The sequence below is a fragment of the Neodiprion pinetum genome, chromosome 7 (assembly GCF_021155775.2).
Source record: "Neodiprion pinetum isolate iyNeoPine1 chromosome 7, iyNeoPine1.2, whole genome shotgun sequence".
NCBI lineage: Eukaryota > Metazoa > Arthropoda > Insecta > Hymenoptera > Diprionidae > Neodiprion > Neodiprion pinetum.
In genome coordinates, this window is record NC_060238.1 from 6,113,623 (window position 1) to 6,135,662 (window position 22,040).

Consider the following 22,040-nt stretch of genomic DNA (forward strand, 5'->3'; position numbering starts at 1 on the left):
GTCGGGAAACGCGGAGGCAGGTTCGTTAGCTGACGGTTGACGGCCACGGCGCCGCGACGGTGGCGTTAGAGATCGATCCAGGAACACCACGGGCGGCGTCGCGTCGTGCCCCTGCCGGCACCGCAGCCCGTCGTCGGCCACCCCGCTCCTTCTTTGTACGCCAGGGAGTTTTCCGCACTTGGTGATACAGCCTTTTGGACAAATAGGGCAGAGCCACGGCGTTCCGCGGTTCAAACACGCGCGCGTTTCGGGATAGTGGGGATGAGGATGGCCATGGAGTAGGGGGGGGGGAGGACGGCGTAGGCATGTACGTAATACACCGAGAGGAGAATGGGACCGTCGCGTCGCGTTGTTAGGAACTTCTCTGCACGGAGTTTGTTTGCTATAGAATTTTTACTCGCCTTTTCTGAACGGCGCGCGGCGGAACGACTCGACGAGACGAGACTCCCGGAATCTCGAGTAGACGTCTCTCTGTTGGCGCCTCCACACGCACTGCACTCTTATACTGCTTCGGGGATGAAAACTCCTCTGCAGTCTGTGAGGTTTTTTGTATGCTTAGAACGATACACTTAAAGCTGCTCGAAATCGATGATGATACAGGTATATTTTACTGTTCATTACTTTTCGTGATTTGAGAAGAGTGTTGGTTACGGTCGAAAATCACTTCTTCTTATTTCGACGAATCTTCACGTTTTCGAAACTCTAGAAGCCGAGGAACATGTTTTTAGACAAATTTCAGTTTGGATGCCGGTCTGTCAGTCTGTCCGACAAGCTCCTGAAAATTTTAAACTTGTAGGATTTTACAATCAAATAATGGTAATGAAAACTTACCATGTCCCGTTTCATTTCAACTTCCGGTTCGACCGAAAATAAATTCATTTTCTATGTTGTATCGACAAACATGTACTTTTTCCTACTTATTACCTTTTCTCAACGAACAATTATATTTTTCACAACTAATAAATATTTTTTTTTGTTTAAATTTATAAATGTTACGTTTTTAGGAAACTTTTTTCTCTTTTCTAAGTTTTCTTTCAAAACTTTTTCATTTGGCTGCCAAGTTTTATCAGTTTCAGATTTTTCACTGGGCCGTTTTGGAGGTCATCGCGGAACATTGTCGGACAGATCGACCGACTCTTTCCTTTTCACGGTGATGAAAAGTATCGCAAAAAAAAAAAAAAAAAAAAAAAAACTACTGTTATCCGGCTTGTTTTTCTCGTCATTTCGAGAGCCAATATTACAGCTGGTAGACACCTTGAGAGGACAACGTTATCGACAACGATTCAACGAGCTTCGCATGCATTAATATTCTATAACGATCATATATTGAAATAAATCCAATAAACATCTATACACTGAAATAAGAATTCACAATTTTCACTCAAATTATCAACGAACGATTCATTCAGCTTCGCTTAATTATTTTTCAAAATTTCACTTCACAGTTCACTGTATCACCTCTGAAATTTCCATGACGTTACATGCTGATGGACTTGCTTTAAAGAATTTCTGATATTCGGAAGAATCTTTGACGGTATAAAATCAACGCAGCTGTAATAACAAGCTCATGTTATTGTGAAATTCTCTGGAGAATATTTAAATTTTAGCCCTGGAGGCTCTTGTTTAATAACTCGCCGACAGTATGAGTATGCAAACACCAGTTTGCGTAGATTATTATGGAAAATTACAGCGATGTCGCATTTCAAGCCACCACCCTCCATCAAATGGAAGGAAATATCGTATAATATCCTGTTCGCAGAAGCGAGGTCCGAAGCAGAGAGGAATTACAAGGCGTTGGAAAATATTAATAATCATCTTCGTCACGCGGCCAACGCAGATTGGTGTTTTGATTTGAATTGCGGCATTTGACGAAACAGCTACAAAATTGTAAACTCTCTGAGTGTGGTTTCTCTCTCAATTGAATAAACAAATAAAGTATTTTCAACATTATTCCTTTCTCTTCTTTTTCTCAAATTTCCAATTATCTGGTGGATAGAAATTCCCAACGTAGTCACAATTTAAAGTTAACGAATGTCAAGAACGGCTTAATACTATTACCTCCGACTCTAAATTTTGGATACTAATTCCAGAATTACCCCCCTTGAAAATGGACTATACTATTTACACAAGTGTAACGTTGGAGCTTTCACCACAATTTTTCTCTACGTTCTTTATTATAATTCAGCATTGATGATTACGAAACTTTTTCTTTAAGCATAAACGCATGAATGTTTCATAATTCAATCGCACCATCGATTCAAAACGAAGAATTAGAATCACGGTCTTTACAGTCGTCAAGTTTTCAGCCTGCGTTCTTTTATAGATACCTCGTAATCCCGGCTAGACACGTAGATTTCATCTTTACCGTCTTTAATGGGTGTCATAATAGACGTCAATTCACGTCAGATACTAAGACTGATGGTGAGATCAGTTTCCTCGACGTATCTGTTGTAAAACATAACCGTTTCGAAATAACAGATTGATACCAAAACCTGTATCATGCATTGTCAAACGGCATGTTCCATGTTAAAAATATAAACGTCAGGTATTGTTAGCTAACAATCAGCTATTAGATTTTTTGAATCACGTCTAGATTTTTTTGTAACAAACCTTAGTATGAGTCAAGCATTGTCTGGAATAATGAAGGTAATATTCCAACATTTGAAGCTTTGACGAGGCTCCCTCACATCAAGAGTAAAAGAGATGCGCTTCAAGTAGATTTTTTATGAAATGTGTTTTTAGGAATTATGGTATGAATACGGTAGAAATGAGAGGATAGAGATCCAAAGGAAAAGGGTCCTGATTTAGTTTATAAAATTCCTTGCGATGATTGTGATAAATATCGTATTGGATAACCTATCAGGATTTTGATAACGAGAATTAACGAACGTGAACGTAATATTCTTTCGGATTCGGAAAAACAAACAGCATTGTCGAGACACAAATTAGATGGAGATCGTAATTCAAGTTTTACAGATGTTAGTAACCGCTCTCCTGAAAATGAGTACAGAAAAAGTCTGATCTTGAAGATGTATTACTAACAATATAATGAGTATGTGGTCTAATTATACCATTTGACTTTGGTTCTCTTATTTTCTCCTGCGACGTAAGGAGTTTTTGAAATTGTACATTTATTCGACAAAAAATTATTTCGCTCTTTAAGAAGCTTTCGTCAAAAGGCCAAAATGTCGGCTGACAAATTCATTTGTCAATTCCTTCGCAATTAGAAACGTTCAACGACTAATTGGATAAGGTTGCAAAAAATTTACACACATCTAAAGGATTGGGTTTGATCGCAATATCCGTTCATATCCAAAAATAGTGCCATAAAAAACGAATAAAATTTATTTAACATATAGAATTTCCGAAATACGTTACCCAGTCAACCGTATCGAATAACTCTATATTAACAGAAAAATACGTTGGAATTCAATAAACGTTTGTTCTATACTCTCGTTAGATCGTCAGAAAATATTTTTATATTTATATTAATGAAATTTATTTTTATTAGCGATATTCAAATGTATCAAGATAATTATTCGTAATATTTCGTGAAGTCGCAAGTATTTTTGTCGGTGCAGAATCTTGGTAAAAAAAGGCCTTTTGGTGGATCGATACTATTGAAATTTGATTCATTATTTTGGTATCATGCGACCTGAAAACTGACGACCTTGTGAAAAAAATCTGTCCCGCAATCTTTAAGCTCAACATGTCAGTAAAAATCTTCTTTTCGAAACTTCACCACAATCGGAGAGTTCCTGGGTGAAGTTTTCTTTTTTTTTTTCCTTTTCATAAACGTACCTAAAATAGAGACTCTCCGAATAATCGGATCCTATTTTTTCGTTGGCAATATATTTGTTTCAAAATAATTGATTCGCATTTGTTAGTTTAAATGTAGGAATGAAAATAATCGGGCCGTGTTTGTTAACTTCTATTACAAATACGATAATAGGAAAAGTCGTAATATATGCAAAACGTCGTAAAATAATAAACAAATCGCCGAACTCTTCATCCCGAAACTACCAAAACACGAAACAACCGCATCACGTTTCGTTTGACGAGCGATTCGCGATGAGAGATAAAAGAATAGTCGAAGATCCCTAATTTATCGACGTAAATTTCTAGCGGTTTCTCGAGACGGAGGATACGGGATCAGAGATACTTGATAATATAACCGTCGCGGTAGATCGATGGTCAGCAGAGAAGTCTGGAGCATCGAAAAGGCTGGAGACTGCGGTTGCAAAAAGGTCGGAAATCCTCACTGGCGAACGGTAACGATAAGACTTTCGGCTTGAGATAAGCCGTGCAGCAACGGATTTGGGGTTGGGCGATTCCGATCCTGGAAAAGGGATACGAAGGTACATAAATCGCTCCTCTGCGCGAAGGGCAGCGGTGAAAAGCGACGCGGACGGTAAGGTCAATGAAATTCGTCGGAATTCTAGCGCTTAATCGCGTAGCAGACTCGACCGACACGCGGCCGCCGGACCGAGAAGAACTAATTTATAACCGGGGTCGTCCCGGGCCGCAAGGATCCCCAGAATCCAGGAGCGGCGACGGCGACGGAGGGCGTCGCCTGGGACAACGGCGCCGTCCGACACGCGAAGACCCGGATCGAGATCCGCGCAGCGCCGCTACGCCGCTATCTAGGCGTGTCGGACGTTCTCGCGGCCATAAATCAGCCTCAAACTTGCGGGCGCGCTAGTCGGTAAAACAGGGTTCCTACCGCCGACGTGCGCCAGTTGGAATAACGCCTCTCGAACACGTACTAGGTATTGGAAGTGAGCGGAATCTTTTGTCACAGAGACGGTCCCCGTTTTTCTCGGTCACAGATGGCGCTGCGATCGCCTAAGACCCTCCGCTTCTGGGTTATAGGCATGAATTGTATATAACTATAGATTGGATGAATGCGGTGATGGTCGGCTACTAGTTTCAACTTGCGTTAGATTTAGGTGTATACAATTTCGTAATCGTGAGACTTGGTGGTTTGCCGGAAAATTTCGTACAAACTGGCCGTAAATTTTTGAAATACAAATTTTAAGAAATTTCAAGGATTTTCAGGACCTAAGATCCAGTTTTCCCGGACAATTTTCCAGTTCTAGTAATTTAATAAGACCTAAATCGATCACCTTGTTAACTCTATATTTGGTTCCAATTCAATTCGAATTGATAAGAAAATATAATGTACGAAAAAGTCAGTGTAAACTATTTTTTTTTTTTTTCTTTTTGACGCATGAAAGTAAATTTGTTACCTCGGGAAATCATTTCTACGAACAAGTCTAATAAAGACTAGGATGTACTTAGATTATTCAAAATTTTTTATCAACCCGAGGACATGATGTTGGTTTGCGATTTCAGGAGGAATTGAAGATTCAGGATTCGTTGGTGATTATCGATAAATCGATGGATGGCTTATAAATATAATTAACAGGTTTGACGATGGTTTTTAATTTTCAAATGATGAACTGAAATTCTATTGTTAAAATGCCAAGAGGATTGTCCTATGTACACTTTATGACAGTCTTTAGAATTTATCTGCTGAACAGTATTGCTTCAATCAAGAGTAGGAGTGATAGTCTTTAGAGAAGTGAGCATTTCATGAGTGTTGTTCGTAATTTTATATGTAACATCCATTCCTTTCTCTTTTAATATCTGTAAACTTTGACGATATGTATCGTAGACTGACACTGAGGCAGCATAAACATGTTGCTTGAACTGTTCTGTCCTTCTTTTATTGTACATATGTACATTTATTTATTTTGCTGTTTTCGTTTTTTGATTGAAAAATGTTTGACGGTGTGATGAATATCAGTTTCCATTTGAAGTCTGAAAAATTACACGCAGCATATTTCGCGTGAGTTAAGCCTCCTTAAAGTAGGATGGATATGCCTATACTGCGCGAAACGAGGCGCAGGATCGTACGTCAGTTCCGCTCCAACCTTCATCATCCATAATTTTATTCCAACGAAATAAGGGTAATGATCTGACGCCCCAACGGGCGGTGAAAAGCTATTGTTTTTTGAGATAAGCGGCCGGTTGCTGCACCGCTATTACACCGGCTAATAACTCTCCGCTTCCTCGAGTCCAGGGCGTCTATTTTGGAAATCTATTACGTCCAAAGCAGCCCGGTCATTAACCCCGTTTTTGCGAAGCCAGGGACCTGGATCCGCGAAATTACGCCTGGACATTCGGATGATTGGTGTTAATTGCGGGGTGAGAAGGAGAGAAAAAAAAAAAACTACCACTATCCTCGCGTGTATAATCGACTAAACGATGTCTCATTTTTCGCCTACGGTTTCACTTCGCGACGAGGAAAATACCCAGAGGCATTGCAGCGATCCCTTTACACCGCAACCACGCGTTGCTATTCCGAACCCTTCGAAGCCCGCAATTGAGGTCCAGCACTTACGGCAATGTTGCAATTAACACCGATCGGTCTTTGGCAAAACACACAATGGGAAAAAGCTCAATGGTAGCAATTGACGATATTGTATTGTACTTCCGCGGTCGAATGAACCATGCCGATAAAATTACTCTACCATCGTAGTTGGAGTGCTTATTATTTCGCGATCACAGACGTTTTAACCCTTTTAGTCACAGTGGGATGCTCAGCTTTGAATGAAATTTTTGCAAGTCAATTTATGTTTATGGGACAGCTATCGTGAAACGTCTTTGGATTCTAATCGTAAGAGATCTTCAACCCATAAAGCAAATCGGTAATCTACGAAATTTTCACTTTGATCAGTCATTTCTAACTGTAGTTATTTTCGGAATTTTAGCTATCCTGAAGGTTAAGAAGTATGGCTGAAATAAGTTCTTGTTCATGATGTCGCACACTTGAATCTGATTTATTGCTGATTGTGGTGCTCAAAATGAAAGCTCAAGCGATGGTTTTTACGAATTAATTAGGTATAAGAAGAACTTAATAAAAAATTCAAGAAAGCAAAAAAAGTTTGTTTCTACACCCTCAAATTTAATTGATTCAATCTTTTCACCCAAAGCTTCGGTCTATTTCGTATGCATCAAAACAAAAATACAAGATATTATCGATAATGTGTCATTATACAGAAAATCAGATATCGAATGTGTTTAAAATCTGACGTATCGTCTCGCGCAATGTGATCATTGGCGTCTCAGTGTCATCCCTATTTGATAAACGATATTGACAGTTGAGCTTCGGGAAGTTCGTTTAAAAACGTAACTGAGCGAGAGGAAGAATTCCAAGATCGATGAAAATACATCAACGGCTTATTGGCACGGATATTATATATATATCAAACCGTTATCACCTCAATTCAGAAAATACATTCTACCCCTGAAACGAGATGTGAAAATCAGTGAAGCTGATACCGCCCAACCTGTCGTAATGCAAACGTCAATATTCTTCACGAGGTTTATAAATATAATTTTAGAAGCCGCTGAAGTGCTAACAACTTTACCGCAGCATTCACTCAATTCGATTGGGTAGATCCGTTCATGATACACGAATTTACAAGAATAATTTCACTTCGCAGATATGGATGACAAACTTACGATAATAACGACTGTTAAAATATAGAATTTTCGAAATTTACCTAAGAAGCAAAAAAAAATGGAGATTGATTGGAAAGTTTCTAAACTACTTTATGTGAAAAAAAATTAATTTCTTTTTATCGACATGCATCACGTAGTGGTTAACATCTACGGAATTCAATTTTCACGAAACCAATATGTGGCTAACCGGTATAAATTTTTAACATCGTACAGGCGGAAGTATGATAATGTAACTTGAAACTCGTTAAAGTAGTTAGCGCTGAATGTTTGGTCAGAGTCGCACTGCAACTTCGTAGCAATATTCGCGTTCTGTTATTTAGACAAAGTGTAGGTAGTACGAAATTAGTGTAACATAGAGAGCACTGCCGGCCTTCCCTTGCATTCCTGCGGAACGATCCAACCGCCAAATGTTGGCTACTGCGGGCAAAAGTCGCTACTTTTCACTAGCAAAGCTTTCGTGGGGATTCCGTGAAATTTTGCAATCCGCTCGAAAAGGAGCCGCGGCGACCTAAAAGGTCCGGAAAAAGTTACGACCTGGAAGGGTGTGTCCACACATATTGAGTGGCCTCGTAAAGGGTCCGCGAAACCCCAATATCGTTCGCGAAGGTGCGTGGCCAGAGTCCCGTGTATATCTATAGAAACGAGTGCCAACCTCTGTCGTAAAAGGCTGTTAAGATTTTGCTACCGTGATCAAGGGTGAAATATAATATTACATTATGTAGGTACTCATAAAAGAGGATTCGTATCGTGGCAAGAAGAAAACAGGTATGAAACAAGAACACCGATACAAGTCTGGAATCCTGAAGTCCCTTGCATGATTTCTCCCGATGAAATACAACATTCTGTACTTTGGATACGATTTTTTAATTTCGCGAGGAATATCGTATTGCAATATCTATGCCAAGACCAAGTTGAAGGGACACTTAAGAGGAAGCTCCAGTCAAGTTTTACGGGAAATGAGTACATCTCTGAAACGATGCTACGTGATAGATTGTTCCTTTGGGATTCGATGATTTATGAGTAACAGGATCTAACGAAGTCATGAAAATCATCGAATCCCAAAGGAACAATCCGTTACGTTGCATCGCTTCGGATATATATTCATTTTTTATCGAAATAGACTCGAGCTTTCTCTTAATGCAATCGGATTGTAACAAAACTGCGAAACTCCGCTGATAATCCCATTTACACGTCAAACTCAGCATCATAATACGTCGTATTCATTTCAGTTTTCAGAAATGTAACAAACAGTTTCTAATTATGATATAATTGTACAGAGGCTTGGCACCTCAAGTTCGAAACTGTCAAGTTTCTGAGATGTTCAGCGTGTCTCCGTTGAAGTTATCAAACTGCAGTTATCTCACTCACCTTCCAAATCATTCGTGTATGGGTATCGTTGATGACTATAACACCCTATCAATCACTATCCAGCAGAGTCAAGTTTACACTCACCGGATGCTGTTGCCCAAGTTTCAACGTCAGTTTCGCTCCATTGTTACAAGGCCGAGTCCACCGAACGAGCATCGTGTACAACACCGTACATCAATGTCGATCAAAGAGTTATAACTTGCTTCGTGTTCCACTAATCACTTTCACTACATCCCTAATCAGCTTGTCGACATTTCGATGCTCTGTGAACGGTGCGTCGATAATATTACCAAGGTATTTCGGATTCATCCATTCATGGATAGTTACAGCATAAATTTCATGTCAGTAAATAACAGTGGAAAATACATTCATCCGTGTTATATCGCACGTAAAGTACCAAAGATGAGACACTGACAAGGAAGGTATCCCAGCTCGATCTCTCCAGTTGGACTTCTTTTCTAATATCTTATGGTAGACTAAAAACTGAGCGACACGTTTTTTTTTTTTTATTGTTATTAAACACTTTAAAGGGGTGAAACTACCCTCCAAAGTAAAGCATGTCAAGGGGCAATTTAACAATTTTGTGACACGGCTTACTTTGGAGGATGGTTTCAACCTCTTAAAGTGTTTAATGGCAGTTAAAAAAAAAAAATGAAATCGAAGAGATCGACCTGGAATACCTTCTTTGTGAGAATAAATTTTGAAAACTGTTTGTATGAGCACCGAGACATTATCGTTGAAACACCGACGTTTTATGCAATCAATGTCAGGTGGTCACATCTGCCGGGATATTGAGGTGTCAGACGGCTTCCGTTGTTTGTTCAGGCACCGGACTGCAGTGTCCGAGCACTTCGACTGGCAGATGCCAATTTGGCTGGTTTATCGATTCAAAACAGACCAGCCCAGTCGCATCCAGTGGTGCGTGAATAGCGAGAGGTTTTCTGATGACTGGAGTACTGGACGAGTGGTCAGGGCAATTTTTCAAGCTCATTAATGCGAGACACTCTGCACGCCGAAACTCACATGAGAGAGCCACTCCATTTTCAGAGTTTCTGGTCTCGCATATGGTTGCGAACGAGCGATTTTCCCCAATACTTGAGTTTCAAGGATCCTCGTCCGATGGGGGATGATAAATACGAGGTGCGACTGTGGGGGTTGCGTCACCGCAGACCCGTGGGACAAGAAGTAATCGAAGGGATCCCTTTGCCTTCCGCGTTATCAAAATACGGTGATCCGTTTTCGACCAGAAAATCCAGGCTCGGCTTGGGTCGCTCCGCGTGCAATTTATACCCCCCGTGACACTGAAGGGTGCGCTGTAGTTGATACATAAACCACGATTCTGTATTCGACTTTTTTCATACAACCCCATCCCAGCTAGGAATTCCACGTGTCGAAAATGTACGGCTATGATACGTCGATTGAGTTTCTGGTGCGTAAACATTTGCCATACACCGACTCTCCGTTCCCGCATCGCGAATTTGGTTAACGACGCGTGACAACGTGCGATCAAAATATATACGTCACGCCGGAACGATCCGGCGACATATTCTTTTGTGTTCAATTTTTTTATTCAACGGTGCGGTGTCCGAATGTTGGCATTTGCGATTTTGTACGTTGCCAAATTTTTGCAGCTGGATGCAATTAATACATTGCACGGGTGATATCGTATGCTTGAAAAATCAGAATTGACATGAAAGTATGACAAGACAGTGAATGAAAACGAAAGAGGAAAGTGAATAGAACGTGGCAAAGGTCGGAGCTGTCACATTTGGCATGAAATTTCACCGTGAGTATCTTTGTGAGAATGAATGTCCATTTTTCAGAGGAGCGTCCTTATGCCTCTTGTATTGAAGATTCACAATCATTACAGAAATATCCAAGGTGACGGATAAAAATATTCTCGCGCAAGACTTCTCTTCTTAGACTTATCAAAGAAATCCTTTCAAGCTTCTTCTCAAGCAATTCATAAAACACTAATTGTGAGTATCCGAAATTTCTCAATCTCGGTGGTGATTTTTTCTAATGAATTTTTCTACGCTATATACAAAAAGCCACCGTGGATTGGACCATAAGCTGCTGCTTCTAATGATCACACCACGACCCGACCATCACCATTATTCCTGGTAGTGTTGCCACGTGACCTGCGAAACGTAGCTGGAGAATAATATCTGCAGAATAGCGTCCAGCGGTCGCGACTGCAAACATAAACCAGTTGGAAGTGGACCTTAACATTTCTCCTTTCTTCATACGAGAGGAAGGATATCAGTGGTGACGCCGAGCGTGGAGGACATCGTAACCTTTTAAATTTCCTTGCTTAATTAAAGCTGAATGCCCAGAGCGACGTTAACTGTGAGCAGAGGCATACAGAAACTTCCAGGTCAGTCCGAGACCGCAAACTGAGCATGAATCATGGGGATGTTGTGTACCTCTAATCCATTCCGAATCTAGGATTATCTGGTGTACACTGTTCTCACCGCTTCTGATCGTTCTAGAGCCGTCTGTGCACTCGATACATTGGTTTGCATCCTGCTCTTCCTCGAGTATAATCGTCAATCAAGACAGGAAACAAGCAGATTGTGGCTTTGCAGCATCCGCGGAATGTCTTCAATGCGTATCGTGGTAAACGGAGGGTAAATTGGAATGGTCCATAGTCGGTTTTAGTGACGCACGAGCTTCCGAACAACAGTTATTACATTGATCTTGGGGGCGATTGTAATCGGTACACTTGAGGAATGGATGGAACCGTTTAAAAAATGGTTGCAATCGATTCTATCCAACGTCCGATGGTGATAATATACAGCTTGCGTACCTCAATCCACTCTTCGTATAAACTTTTTGCAATATTGTATTCATGAAAAAAAATAATCCTCATCTTTATAACGACAAATTGATATTTTTGTTTACGTGACAGCAAATTTTCGATGGCCACTTTCTGTGATACTGGAACAGTGTAACGAGCACTAACCATGCGGTATCTTGTTGTTGACGAGGTCACAATTTTTTCAACTTCTAAAATACACTTTGCGCTCGTCTCCGTTAAGGGGGGTGAATTTACAAGGCGGAAATACGTATTCTTTGACAATAGAAAAGTTTTCCTCGTCCTTTATCCGAGGATCGTCTTAGTCCGCGACTGATCACATTTGGCGTTTGTCAAGTTGGCACCACTCCGGTAGACTCAATGCGTGGATATATCAAAAGTTTACCTTTCCTATGACAGAAGAGATCTCAAGAAACTTTTTTACCCCGTATTCTCGTCATCTCGTTCTACCTACTCCCTTCGTTTTCTTCAGTAGTGTGTTTGCCTGAAGCTTCTTTCTCTTGGCTACGTTAATAACGTTACATTCGTTGAACACGAAATATTCTGACACTGGAGGAATGTTCTTGCCCAGGGAGACAGCGCTACATGGAAAAACTAAATTGTCCCATCCACTCTGCACTTCTCTGGCTATGTAGGTAAGGAACACATCCAGTGCGTTTAAAACTTTGCCCTGTAAGGAAGGGCGTACAGTGTAGAATTGACTGACAGCTCCTGAACAACTTTCTCGACTTGACTTATGCGGTGGCTAGTTTCTGTAAGTATGATCGCTCAAAGTTTGCGCTCCGAAGGTCACGTAAAGAAACAAGTTTCACATCCACAATTTTATACTCCGCACATGAATCACGATTATAGTAAAAGTGAAGTAAAATTTCTTCTGTAGAATAAAATTCAACCAGAAAATGCAATCCAGAGATTAATCGCAGTTTTGGGAACTCGAGATCCAGGGTTCAATTGAGAAACTGAAGACCATATCATGCCCATTATATTGATGACTGTCAGTTCTGGCTTATATATATATGTTACTTACGAATGTATCCATTCACAGTGGGTTCACCATTCGTTGGTTAATTTAGTTGTTTCAATAGTTACGAAGTTCAAAAGCAGTTCAAGTCGGAGGTGTATAACTCAAAGGCTGTTCATCCTTTGACTACCGTTCGATTGAAGTCAGAATAGCTATAATCATTTTCGAACAACTAAAGATGAAGCATCTAGATAATATCGGAAAGATATGGATGCACTACAGTTTTAGAAACTTACTGGAAAACCCGTTAATAAACACCCTGCTGCTGAAATTGTGGTGTTTCGCATTATGGGAACTTGATACAGGCTAGTATCTACTGACAACTTTGCTGTCGATTCAATTCAAGCTCGATACTGTGTCAAGTTGTGTAATTCACAATACCAGCTACGCTTGTAGGCCACATCTGCACCTCAAAAAATGTTATGTTGGAGTAATTTCTTTTTCGTACAGTCGAGACAGACTGTGAAATCACGCAACGAGCTCCATCAGCCTGGAGGGTGGTCCGCAGGTAATTAGCACGATTCTGATGGTTAATACACTCGTGCTCATATGAACTTTTCGTTTGGAACGAGTCGCGCCATATGCCGTAGCTGAGATTCCATAGAAACATTTCCATTTCTATGGGTCCGACTGAATGCTTAGAGGCAATCGACGCACTCGCACGATAGTCATTCATCTGTGTTAATGCAACGCGCGCGTAACAGGACCACGTTCAGTCTGAAAAAAAAACACATTCACAAAGCAGTGAGCCGTGTGTTACTGCATGCACTTCGCCCGCTGTACAGAAATCGACTTCGTTTCATGTCCCTTTTATTTTCTTCGAAAGCTTTCACGCGCAAGCTGCATGCGGAACCCGTGTAATATAAATGTGTTGCGCGCACCCTGCATTGGAAGTTTTCTCTCTTTCTCTTCCTATTTATATGGACCAGTTATAAAACCTCGGGCATTCAAAAACACCCCCGTGTTTTCCATGAATGCCTATCTTGCTGGTAAAAAGGACCCTCTGCTTAAATGAGGGTGAGTGGGAAAAGCTGGCAAGCCTTCGTTCTGATGCGTACACGTCGCTCTCTTCAAAAATTATTACAGACTTCCGAGGTTTTGGTTGGCACGTGTCACTGCATATACTAGCTTATGTATGTGTGTACACAGAGAGATTATGCAAAGTGGAGAAGCCCAGCCATGGCTGTCCAAATTTCCTCCTCGAATATAACTATGCACGTCATCTAATTTCTGGTTGGAACTCTGATGGTGGAATTTCTCGTCTCAAGTTTAGAACAAATCAAGCTCACTGGGCTTTTCATCAATTATGTAGAGCCGAGGTACAAAAAATGAATTCCATTCCATTTAGTTAGTATTTTATACGCCCGTCGAAGATGGACTACACTCGAATTCTTCTTATTTCGGACTCGTTAGCTACAAATGAGGGGGGTAACGTGATAACGTTAATTTTTCAAAGCCGTTTGCCTGATCTCATCTCACGACAAAATTGTTAGCAGCGAGAAAATTATGTTCTTACAAAAAAATATTTCAGCGAAAAATACAAACACATCGCAGCTGTTTTATACCGTCAATAATGAATTTTCCAATGCATGTTTTCGTTATATTTTTTTCATATAAAGACTTTAATTTTAATGATGTCAATGCACACGCATCTTGTATAAGTAGCACATTTTTCATGTCAGAAAAGCTTGCTGATCATTTTTCTGTCTGATAGATTTGTTCAAAAGTATCTACTACCGAGAAGCTTGGGTTGATTATAATAATCATTCACCAAATGAGAACCCGAAAAGCAAGGTTTTTTCCATTCGTCGATATCAGTCGTGAAAAGTACCTGAGAAAAGTATTTAGTTTTTTTTTCAAAATTTTGAATGGCGACTCGAAAGCGCCGTGCCGTGGCAATTAGAGTTGAGAATATAATCCGCCCCTCCAGTCGTCGTTCTCTTTGCTCAAGTTACTCGCACAGCATTTACCTAGACGGGTATAGGTACAAGTTCTCGCGGTAATTAGCCGTATTCTCAAGGGTGGTTTCGGGGCGGAACGTGCTCGAGCCAAAGTTGGGTAGGATAAAAATGGGGCGACGGGAGAAGCGGCGAGGTTGGTTGGCCCAGCTGTGCATCAATCTGTGAGATTACTCACGGAACTTTGAACACATCCTGACGTTAAAGTAAAAAATAAAAAAGAATGAAGAAAAATGAATCGAATAACAAAACCGAAATAATAAGCATACCGTCAAAAGTAATCCCAAGTCCCTTGGGCGTTTGTCACACACCCCCCAATCCTTCGAGCATGGACACCATGGGTCCGTAACAACTTGGTTGAAGGTCGCTGTTTAAACGACGCAAGTTTCCAAAATTCTCGGAAACCTGTTTAGGCACAACTTGTGTCTACAATTGGTAAGATAAGGGTCCGCACAGTTTCTCTAATCATCTATGTTCACCTCAAACCCGCGTGGACTTGCCATTAAGAGAAGTGGATGGGTCCAAACTTTGGTTGGTACGCGTTAATCTACTGCAAGTAATCTATATTTCTCAGATGAAATGCAAAACAAACTACTTTGAAATGAAATTTCATCAGGTGTTATCGAACATGCAAGGTCAGTTAGACAGATACTTCTCAGATCCCCGCATCTATTTTGAGAGAAAGTTTTAGTCCCGAATGAATTGCCTCTTTATAGGACCTCGGTAAATTTTTCCCTTAACGCTAGAATTGCGTAGAGCTCAAGGGCTTCCGCGTTTATTCAACTTATGAGGCCGTTAAGATAAGGCACGAAATGAGATAAGAGAAGAACCGGAGAGAATGACAAAATTATGCTCGTTTTACTGCCGGCTGTATGGAATGGCGGTGGTTTGTTGCAGCCGAGAAATGACTCGAAAACGCGCGAAGAACAACGCTGAATAATTTAATGTACAGAACAACGATCGTCCGCAAAATTATAACGAGCTGTCGAAACTCAACCGTTGCATTAATGAAAGGAGGTTAGAAAATTTGGCACAACTGGGAAGAGTTCGGTACTTGAGCTTGAGCCCCATGAGAACGGTGGACGTGCGCCTGCAGCAATACCTCATCCCACGCAAACCCGACAGCTCTCGATGCTCGCGAAAGGTTGCGAAAACTCCCTTCACCGCGACAAGTTTCGTAATCAGTTTGCAACAATTTTTTCGTCGTCTAATTGCTTCAGCAGAACTATTTGGGTACAAAATTTGAACGCAAGTTAAAGTGCCTCAGACCATGAAACAACCTCTTCAGATCTGTACTCGAAATATCACCATCGGATTCATTGAAGTTGCTTATGATCACAGTTCAAAACAGTCTGACATAAGACATGAATGTTCCTAACCTGCAGGAATGTGTTCATTTCATGTTATCCCAAGGTTGACCTGGCACTGGATTTGATTAACAACCACTTTGGACCCATACTCGACGTATTTCCATCAGATTCATTTAAGCTGCTTGTGATCACACTCCAAAACCACCCAACATTAGACTATGAATGTTCCCGACCTGCCGGAATGTGTCCATTTTATGCTATCCCAAGGCTGACCTGACACTAGATTCGATTAACTTGAATAATCCGTCAAGTCTGCTTTGAAAAAAATTTGCACAGTTGGACTTCGGACTTCTGCCCGGTAAATGACTTTAGCAAATTAGTCCCGAAACTATTTCAACCTTTATTGACCTCCACCAAGCTTTTATGAAGGCACTAAAAACACCTGTCTGCAGATCATATATTTTCTGTCCATAGATGACGAGGTCAGTTAATGAAATGGCAATATCACCGTCTTCTAAAGTGTTCATGATTCAACGAAAACGAATGACACCAAACGATTCACAAGCTAGTGCAAAATAGTTTTAAAGATACATTCTACCTAAAGTTTACACTAGACACTAGAATTATCTCTCACGTCACGAAGCTCCATTTTTTTCTACCGAGTTAACTTTGTGTGCTTAATTTTATTACCATCTCCTTACAATCTTAACGTACGTTTACGTAGTTGTTCCGCAAATTTGAGGTCTGTACTTCATGTATGCTTGGGACAGAGAACTTCACTCTTGGCAAATAAAATCCCTCGTATTTCATTATCTTCTCTTCCTCTTCCTCTTCGTCTACCTTCCACCCACTCTCGGCTCGCATTTTCTCGCCCGGACACCGGGTTCCTAGACCCCAATCTATCCCTGCCAAATGAGGCATGTGATGCACGCATTCCTCAAACGCAATATCGAATTGTTGGATAACCTTTCGAGGGATTATGTATGGAAAAATGCCAGCCATGGGAAGTGGCATACCTTCGAGGGCACTGTGCATGTCTGTATCATACAGGGGATGAGAACCCTTCCGATCGTTTCCCCTCGTCACTAACAATTTCTATGACGCTTCGCCTCTGGTCCCATACCCATAAGTACGCGGTACCCGAGGAGTAGAGGGACGGATAATCAAGCGAAGCCTGAACCTCGTAGATTAAATTGAGCTGGCTAGAGAAGTCGGGATGGTATGTGAATAATTAAATGTATAGTCAAACTAATCTTGAGGGAGGTCAGCAGGACGGCTCACAAAGTTTGTAGACTGTTGAATTGGAGCTTTTTGCTTATTATACGAAACTGACTTCGGTGCTGACAACCCAAAAGCAAAAACTCTACTTTCCATCGTTCTGATCTAACGACAATGCAAATATGCCCTGCGTTCCCACCACTTTTGGGTACCAATTTAACGCCAACTTATGACAGAATATTAAAGAAATTTTACTCTCGTCATATTTTTACTTTCAAATTTCCTTATCAGAGGATAATATTCTTCTGGAGCTGTAGAGATGATATGAAAAAACTTAGGTCGTCGAATTGGAGTGATTTTTGGAATTTTGAGGTTTATTCGTTGCCCAAAAAGCGATTCAGTAATTTCATAATCAATCGATGAGCGTAGACATGACGATTCATTGAAAAATTTTCTACTTAAAAACAGATTCCTCTGGTATAAAAATAAATTGTATAAACATCTGGAAGCGTCAGCGTCGGATAATGTCTTTGAAGTGTGATTGAAACGGTATTCACACAATTATATTAACTTTTCTTATTATTCTTTGTAAGAATATTTTATAGCAAAATTCTGTATCTGCAGTCGTATTTAAGAGCGTAAATTTATTACTCGAACACTTCTAATAATTCACGTGAAAATCTATTCTATTTTGTTGTCATAAGGAAGAAAACGGACTCATTCTAATAATTACAGAAAATCAAAGCTTTTAGTATTTAAAAAAAAAAAGCTTATGAAATATCGTCGAAACTTCACATCTGCGTTTCGAAGGAAAAATTGCGAAGAAATGACTGTCGTCCGATTATTCAGAGAGAATCTTTTCAGCTTAGTCAGAATTTGGTATTCGGCACGTTTTGCTCGTATACGACGGCACCACGTGAACAAGAATCTCCTAAGAATTTCAATTCCCCATATACAGTATGTTTATCTCGTGATTCAAACTTTGGTCACGTTTTATTCCAATTTTATTTCTCAGCATTGTATAATCCTTTTACCTCACGAAAATTTCTAGTAGAATTTCGAGTTTTTAAATCCCGTTTGTCTTTGATCACTCAATAATATCGCACGGCCCACGAAGATGCATCGAAACTGTACGAAAAGGCACGACATACATAACGTGAATTCGCCAGCTATCTCGTGAAATTTATCGATGAAAACAAATAGGGGGAGAAAAAAAATTAAAAAAAAGAAAATTCTCGATAACAAATGAATAATACGAAATAGAAAATGGAAAATGAATAGAATTTTTACCCGAGCAGCATCAGTTTATCTCAAGTAGTAATACCAGCGGAAGCGATAAGGCGAACGAATGATTTGTTGTTCAATTGAACCGTTGGCGTAAAACGAACCCCAAAACCATTGGATTTTTCCAAGGGGTGAAAGAATAAGAGCGTCGCTGCAGACGACGACGGGCGTATTTGCGACGCGTATCGCGCCTTGTAGCTGGATGGAAAACAATAGAACCGTTTCGTATTGCCTCGGTAACTCAGATCAACGAACCCCGGAATGAGAATCTGGGGTCGCATACTATTAAACGCTTAAATGGTTCTACCCTGGAATCGAGTGGGGGTGCCGACTCGGGAGATTCCCTCGGGAACGATAGCGCGAGCTGCTCGGAAAGCCGCGGAGGGCATTCCAGCTCCGGCTAAATCCCCCAGCGCCTCGAGAAGCAGGGGGATGAAGGGGTTTCAGCCAAGCCGGGGGAGGAAACGCTGCTGGTATATTGCACGCCATATTTCGAGGGACCGACGGACCTCCAAGGATCCGATATTCATCTTTCAGGAAATGTTCCCATTCGTTCGTATAACTTGCCCGAATGGAAATAAGGAAGGAAAAAGAAATGAACACTTTTCAAACGCGATATGATCGAGGATCCGGTGAAATTGCTCGTTCGGGATATTCCATTAAGGAATCGTCCCGGTTTAACGGGTCGAAAAATACCTGATTTTTGATATTTTTTTTTCACATGTCAAATCAAAACATTCACAAGGAACAGAAAATATATTTCTAGACGATCTGTTTTATTTATTTATTTTTTTTTTTTAACTGTCGAAAATGTCTTTAAAAAAAAAAAAAAAAGAGTCCTCAAGGTGAATATTATCTGAAACGATATTTGTGAAAAGTTTACTCATCGTTATAGCCAGTTTTTTTTTTTTTACAAAAATTGACAAAATGCCAGTGGTTTAAAAAAAAAATATTGCATTTATTTTATTTTTTCGACAGTTTTTCGTTAAAACGAAATACGAAGATTAAAAAAAAAAAGCTTTCATAGCAAGATATTTAGTATAAATCTACTACAAATTGAATTACAGAAAATTGATTCATTCAGTGTGAAAATAGTTTTCATAACAGACTACTAAACTAAATATCAAGAGAATATAAATTTGTCAGACTAAAAAATTGTGTTCAGTCGTTGTTTGTCTTTCGTATTTCCGCGCAAGCAATTTCTTTGAGCTTTTGAGAATTGACCATTGGTTGAAAGCTTATTAGAGTGAGAATCGGTTAATCGGATAGAAAAACGTAATCTGCCACAGGGAAATTGTGAAAATATACAACGTATTTAATATGTCGGTTAGAAAATGGTAAAATATAATTTCATCATATCAGAATCGTTACTTAATCAACTGTGTAATCATTTTCGAGAAAATTTTATACATAAACTGTATACTAAAAATCAAAATTAAAATTAATCACCGTATTATCATAATATTTATAAAATCCAGGGACAATTTTGTGTTGATGTTGTCAAATATTCAAGACGCGTTATTCTTTCGTCGGATAAAGTTATTTCGACGACGCGGTTTTATTGACGATTTATATTTATAACGCCAGTCGCATAATGACCGAAAATTTGTTTTCTCTTCGTCAAAAATTTCCACTTTACTTCAACAGATGTTTCAATGAAAGTTTTACGACGATTGTAAAAGAATAAGCATCGGTGAAAATGGTATTGATCACGTAATAAATTGAAAGAAAGAGAAAATTGACTTTTATATTTATATTCATATTTTTATATTTCACTCGTTAATACTTTGCGAAAACTTGATGGCACGTGTACGAACTTTCAAATATTCGTGTCAGTATTTCACTCAGTTTTTCTACTGTTCTGAAAACGTGTTCAAATTTAGAAGTAAGACGTTTTGTAGAAACAGACATTTTTTTCTTTCTTTTTTCAATCAAAGATTCAATTCGTCAGGATCTTTCATTCATTGGGACAAAATTGTTGCAAGCCAGTGAAATGAAACGAAAAATTTCTGACGTTATAATCAAGCTGAAGTTAGTTACTAACGTTAACGTGACGAAACTTCAGGCTAAAAAAAATCATCGTTATTGGGGAATTTAAAAAAGACTTTCAAGGATTTGGCTTATCAAAATTAAAGTATATTTTGTTTGTAATGGTTTACTAAATTTTGGACACGAGTTAGTTCAAACGAAAGGCTTTTACCACTGCGGAAAATACTCATGTTAAGTAAACGCAGCGCTGTATATTTTCTTAATTGACACTGCATCTCAGTTTCAGCTCAACTAATCTCATAAAAGCTCCTGTTTTATTGTTCCTCATCAAGAACAGCTGACTCAGAGTCCCGTGTCTACATAATTGAACGATTCTAAGAACGGGCAAACACATTTGAGTCGAACTCGACCCTGCCAACCCTTGTCTTATACCTATACCCTCTACGCTAAACCATTTTCTGCATGCTGCTGAAGTGACCGTGAAAACGTCCAGCGTCATGTACCGAAGAAAATTGTGTCTGCCACTTTCTTTCGGAGCCTTTTTTTCTCCATTCGGCGACTGATTTACCGTAAGCTGTTGCTGCCTTATGAGACTTCTTGTCGATTCAAGACGATTTGTTTTCATTTTTTAGACCCAGCTTCATATTTTTTATCATATTAACTCGACGCTCTAATTCCACGCGTTATAAGCCTGCCCGTTGCTTCAAATCTTCAACGTTTAGAAGCAGCTTGTAATGATTCATGTATTCCCGCCTAGAGTCGGACCCATGACTAAAAGGAAATTGTCTCCTAGTATCCGTCACGTGACCTATGCCAATTACACCGGTTTTATTGAAAACACTCCCTCTCTCGGACAAGTCGACAACGGAACACGAGATCCTCACAGTGGACCGGCAGTGGGAACCAATAATCTACGTATACGACGGATATCGATCCATGGATCACCGAAACCTCTGACCGGAGTTCATCAGGCTGCAACGAACACATCGCCAAGCTTTTAACACCGTCCGCTCATGAGATGCACAGCGTAAAGATAACAGCTGAGTTAGAATGTTAAGAAAACTTCGGTCAATAAATGCTGAGAGAGAGAGAGACAATTTTTACGAAGAAAGACAATTTAGAAGCACAGTTTTAAACGGATACACCTTTTTCATCGATAATTTATACCTTGAATAAGTGTCGGATTGTTGAACGGATGGATGAATAATTTTGCTCACATATCTGAAGTTGGTTTTCCATGTTATGTTTACAACTGGTTAAACTTGAAATTAATAAAAATAATTACTGCTCAATTTCGGGCAAGAAAAGAAATTTGTTTATTATGTCTGTCGTTTGGTAGAAAACAAACATTACAAGCTGTATTCAACAGATTCGTTTGACTCGTCTGCAATATCAAGTCCATTCAGGAAAAGCTTTCGATCTCATTCATGTTATTCTAATTTTGCTTCAAAAATGATCACATTTTTTTTTTACCAATGGCAAGGTGAAATTTTCAACGCCCATCATTTGATCGGAAAATCCTGCAAGTATCAAATTCTTCCATT

General features: G+C 39.8%; 1 protein-coding gene across 17 annotated transcripts in view; it reads right to left on the reverse strand.

Annotated features, from left to right (window-relative positions):
* The window catches only part of LOC124223111 (leucine-rich repeat-containing protein 24), a 128,878-nt gene that overhangs the window by 77,927 nt on the left and 28,911 nt on the right, over positions 1-22,040 (reverse strand). The gene's annotated exons all lie outside the window — the stretch shown is intronic.